This window comes from Oncorhynchus mykiss, chromosome 20 (assembly GCF_057628025.1).
Source record: "Oncorhynchus mykiss isolate SJ-2025 chromosome 20, ASM5762802v1, whole genome shotgun sequence".
Classification (NCBI taxonomy): Eukaryota; Metazoa; Chordata; class Actinopteri; order Salmoniformes; family Salmonidae; genus Oncorhynchus; species Oncorhynchus mykiss.
The window spans coordinates 462,083-467,082 of NC_143041.1; positions in this window are offsets into that span (position 1 = coordinate 462,083).

Below are 5,000 nucleotides of genomic sequence, written 5' to 3' on the forward strand. Positions count from 1 at the left end.
GTGATTGAAAACGTGCATCTGGTAACCCAAAATTTCAAATATGGTTCAAAATGAATTTAAAGGCACCCCTCTCATTGTTGCCCGCTATGGGAGCACCCCACTAAGGCCCTGTCTCGGTCGGGGCCGTCCTGAGTGCTTTATAGACACTTTAAGAAATCGCGATGGATGCAGATTGCTATTAATCCTCCGTGCAACTGGTGATTGAAAATGTGCAACTGGTGATTGAAAACGTGCACCTGGTCACCCAAAACACGGTTCTCTATGCGGTTAGCGGTGTTCCATATATTCATGTCCGCTTATGGCGCACCCTACTACGGACCTTTAGCAATGGGGGCCGGCCCGAATTATTTATGGAAGGTCTGATGATGATTTTTTTTTTTTTTCCACCATCTCTTTCTCTCTCTGCCGGGGCCGGCCAAGAGTGCTTTATGGACGGTTTAAGACATGACTATGGATGCAAATGCTCATTTTCCTCCGTGCACCTGGTGATTGAAAACGTGCATCTGGTAACCCAAAAATTATAAAACGGTTTTAAATACTTTTACCCGTCATTCTATTGATATAGCCCGCTAGGGGAGTGCCCCACTACGGCCCTCTCTCTGTCAGGGCCGTCCTTGGGTGCTTTTTAGACACTTTAAGAAATCACGATGGATGCAGATTGCTATTAATCCTCCGTGCAACTGGTGATTGAAAACGTGCATCTGGTAACCCAAAATTTCAAATATGGTTCAAAATGAATTTAAAGGCACCCCTCTCATTGTTGCCCGCTATGGGAGCACCCCACTAAGGCCCTGTCTCGGTCGGGGCCGTCCTGAGTGCTTTATAGACACTTTAAGAAATCGCGATGGATGCAGATTGCTATTAATCCTCCGTGCAACTGGTGATTGAAAATGTGCAACTGGTGATTGAAAACGTGCACCTGGTCACCCAAAACACGGTTCTCTATGCGGTTAGCGGTGTTCCATATATTCATGTCCGCTTATGGCGCACCCTACTACGGACCTTTAGCAATGGGGGCCGGCCCGAATTATTTATGGAAGGTCTGATGATGATTTTTTTTTTTTTTCCACCATCTCTTTCTCTCTCTGCCGGGGCCGGCCAAGAGTGCTTTATGGACGGTTTAAGACATGACTATGGATGCAAATGCTCATTTTCCTCCGTGCACCTGGTGATTGAAAACGTGCATCTGGTAACCCAAAAATTATAAAACGGTTTTAAATACTTTTACCCGTCATTCTATTGATATAGCCCGCTAGGGGAGTGCCCCACTACGGCCCTCTCTCTGTCAGGGCCGTCCTTGGGTGCTTTTTAGACACTTTAAGAAATCACGATGGATGCAGATTGCTATTAATCCTCCGTGCAACTGGTGATTGAAAACGTGCATCTGGTAACCCAAAATTTCAAATATGGTTCAAAATGAATTTAAAGGCACCCCTCTCATTGTTGCCCGCTATGGGAGCACCCCACTAAGGCCCTGTCTCGGTCGGGGCCGTCCTGAGTGCTTTATAGACACTTTAAGAAATCGCGATGGATGCAGATTGCTATTAATCCTCCGTGCAACTGGTGATTGAAAATGTGCAACTGGTGATTGAAAACGTGCACCTGGTCACCCAAAACACGGTTCTCTATGCGGTTAGCGGTGTTCCATATATTCATGTCCGCTTATGGCGCACCCTACTACGGACCTTTAGCAATGGGGGCCGGCCCGAATTATTTATGGAAGGTCTGATGATGATTTTTTTTTTTTTTCCACCATCTCTTTCTCTCTCTGCCGGGGCCGGCCAAGAGTGCTTTATGGACGGTTTAAGACATGACTATGGATGCAAATGCTCATTTTCCTCCGTGCACCTGGTGATTGAAAACGTGCATCTGGTAACCCAAAAATTATAAAACGGTTTTAAATACTTTTACCCGTCATTCTATTGATATAGCCCGCTAGGGGAGTGCCCCACTACGGCCCTCTCTCTGTCAGGGCCGTCCTTGGGTGCTTTTTAGACACTTTAAGAAATCACGATGGATGCAGATTGCTATTAATCCTCCGTGCAACTGGTGATTGAAAACGTGCATCTGGTAACCCAAAATTTCAAATATGGTTCAAAATGAATTTAAAGGCACCCCTCTCATTGTTGCCCGCTATGGGAGCACCCCACTAAGGCCCTGTCTCGGTCGGGGCCGTCCTGAGTGCTTTATAGACACTTTAAGAAATCGCGATGGATGCAGATTGCTATTAATCCTCCGTGCAACTGGTGATTGAAAATGTGCAACTGGTGATTGAAAACGTGCACCTGGTCACCCAAAACACGGTTCTCTATGCGGTTAGCGGTGTTCCATATATTCATGTCCGCTTATGGCGCACCCTACTACGGACCTTTAGCAATGGGGGCCGGCCCGAATTATTTATGGAAGGTCTGATGATGATTTTTTTTTTTTTTCCACCATCTCTTTCTCTCTCTGCCGGGGCCGGCCAAGAGTGCTTTATGGACGGTTTAAGACATGACTATGGATGCAAATGCTCATTTTCCTCCGTGCACCTGGTGATTGAAAACGTGCATCTGGTAACCCAAAAATTATAAAACGGTTTTAAATACTTTTACCCGTCATTCTATTGATATAGCCCGCTAGGGGAGTGCCCCACTACGGCCCTCTCTCTGTCAGGGCCGTCCTTGGGTGCTTTTTAGACACTTTAAGAAATCACGATGGATGCAGATTGCTATTAATCCTCCGTGCAACTGGTGATTGAAAACGTGCATCTGGTAACCCAAAATTTCAAATATGGTTCAAAATGAATTTAAAGGCACCCCTCTCATTGTTGCCCGCTATGGGAGCACCCCACTAAGGCCCTGTCTCGGTCGGGGCCGTCCTGAGTGCTTTATAGACACTTTAAGAAATCGCGATGGATGCAGATTGCTATTAATCCTCCGTGCAACTGGTGATTGAAAATGTGCAACTGGTGATTGAAAACGTGCACCTGGTCACCCAAAACACGGTTCTCTATGCGGTTAGCGGTGTTCCATATATTCATGTCCGCTTATGGCGCACCCTACTACGGACCTTTAGCAATGGGGGCCGGCCCGAATTATTTATGGAAGGTCTGATGATGATTTTTTTTTTTTTTCCACCATCTCTTTCTCTCTCTGCCGGGGCCGGCCAAGAGTGCTTTATGGACGGTTTAAGACATGACTATGGATGCAAATGCTCATTTTCCTCCGTGCACCTGGTGATTGAAAACGTGCATCTGGTAACCCAAAAATTATAAAACGGTTTTAAATACTTTTACCCGTCATTCTATTGATATAGCCCGCTAGGGGAGTGCCCCACTACGGCCCTCTCTCTGTCAGGGCCGTCCTTGGGTGCTTTTTAGACACTTTAAGAAATCACGATGGATGCAGATTGCTATTAATCCTCCGTGCAACTGGTGATTGAAAACGTGCATCTGGTAACCCAAAATTTCAAATATGGTTCAAAATGAATTTAAAGGCACCCCTCTCATTGTTCCCCGCTATGGGAGCACCCCACTAAGGCCCTGTCTCGGTCGGGGCCGTCCTTCAGTGCTTTATATACAGTTTCATATATTACGATGGATGCAGATTGTGATTGTTTTCCAAAAGACCCGTGTGTATCTGGTAACCCAAAAATTATAAAACTGTTTTAAATCATTTTACCGGTCATTCTATTGATATAGCCCGCTAGGGGAGTACCCTACTACGGCCCTCTCTCGGTCAGGCCCGTCCTTAGGTGCTTTATATACAGTTTAAGATATTACGATGGATGCAGATTGTGATTGTTTTCCAAAAGACCCGTGTGCATCTGGTAACCCAAAAATTAAAATATGGTTCAAAACCCGGGTAACACCACTCTATTTACGGACATGACAGTAGAGCTTACCCCCTGGAGCTATTGACCTCCAGGCTTGTAGGCCCTTACTCACCACCCGGGTATCACCCCTCTATTTCGGGGATGATACCAGCAGGGGACCCCCCCCACCTCCACAACCTCGCATACCAGGTGAACCAGGGCACCCACACTTAAGCACCCCTCCTCGGACATTAAAGCAGATAACCGCGCTGTTATGAACCGCGTGCACCTGGTCACCCAAATGGAACTTGTGCACCTGGTCACCCAAAAGGACCGGCGTGCACCTGGTCACCCAAAGGCCGGAGTGCACCTGGTCACCCAAAAGGACCATGTGCACCTGGTCACCCAAAGGCCGGCGTGCACCTGGTCACCCAAAAGGACCGTGTGCACCTGGTCACCCAAAAGCCGGCGTGCACCTGGTCACCCAAAGGACCATGTGCACCTGGTCACCCAAAGGCCGGCGTGCACCTGGTCACCCAAAGGCCGGCGTGCACCTGGTCACCCAAAGGACCATGTGCACCTGGTCACCCAAAAGGACCATGTGCACCTGGTCACCCAAAGGACCATGTGCACCTGGTCACCCAAAGGACCATGTGCACCTGGTCACCCAAAAGAACCGTGTGCACCTGGTCACCCAAAGGCCGGCGTGCACCTGGTCACCCAAAGGACCATGTGCACCTGGTCACCCAAAAGGACCATGTGCACCTGGTCACCCAAAGGCCGGCGTGCACCTGGTCACCCAAAGGACCATGTGCACCTGGTCACCCAAAAGAACCGTGTGCACCTGGTCACCCAAAGGCCGGCGTGCACCTGGTCACCCAAAGGACCATGTGCACCTGGTCACCCAAAAGGACCATGTGCACCTGGTCACCCAAAGGCCGGCGTGCACCTGGTCACCCAAAGGACCATGTGCACCTGGTCACCCAAAAGAACCGTGTGCACCTGGTCACCCAAAGGCCGGCGTGCACCTGGTCACCCAAAGGACCATGTGCACCTGGTCACCCAAAAGGACCATGTGCACCTGGTCACCCAAAGGACCATGTGCACCTGGTCACCCAAAGGACCATGTGCACCTGGTCACCCAAAAGAACCGTGTGCACCTGGTCACCCAAAGGCCGGCGTGCACCTGGTCACCCAAAGGACCA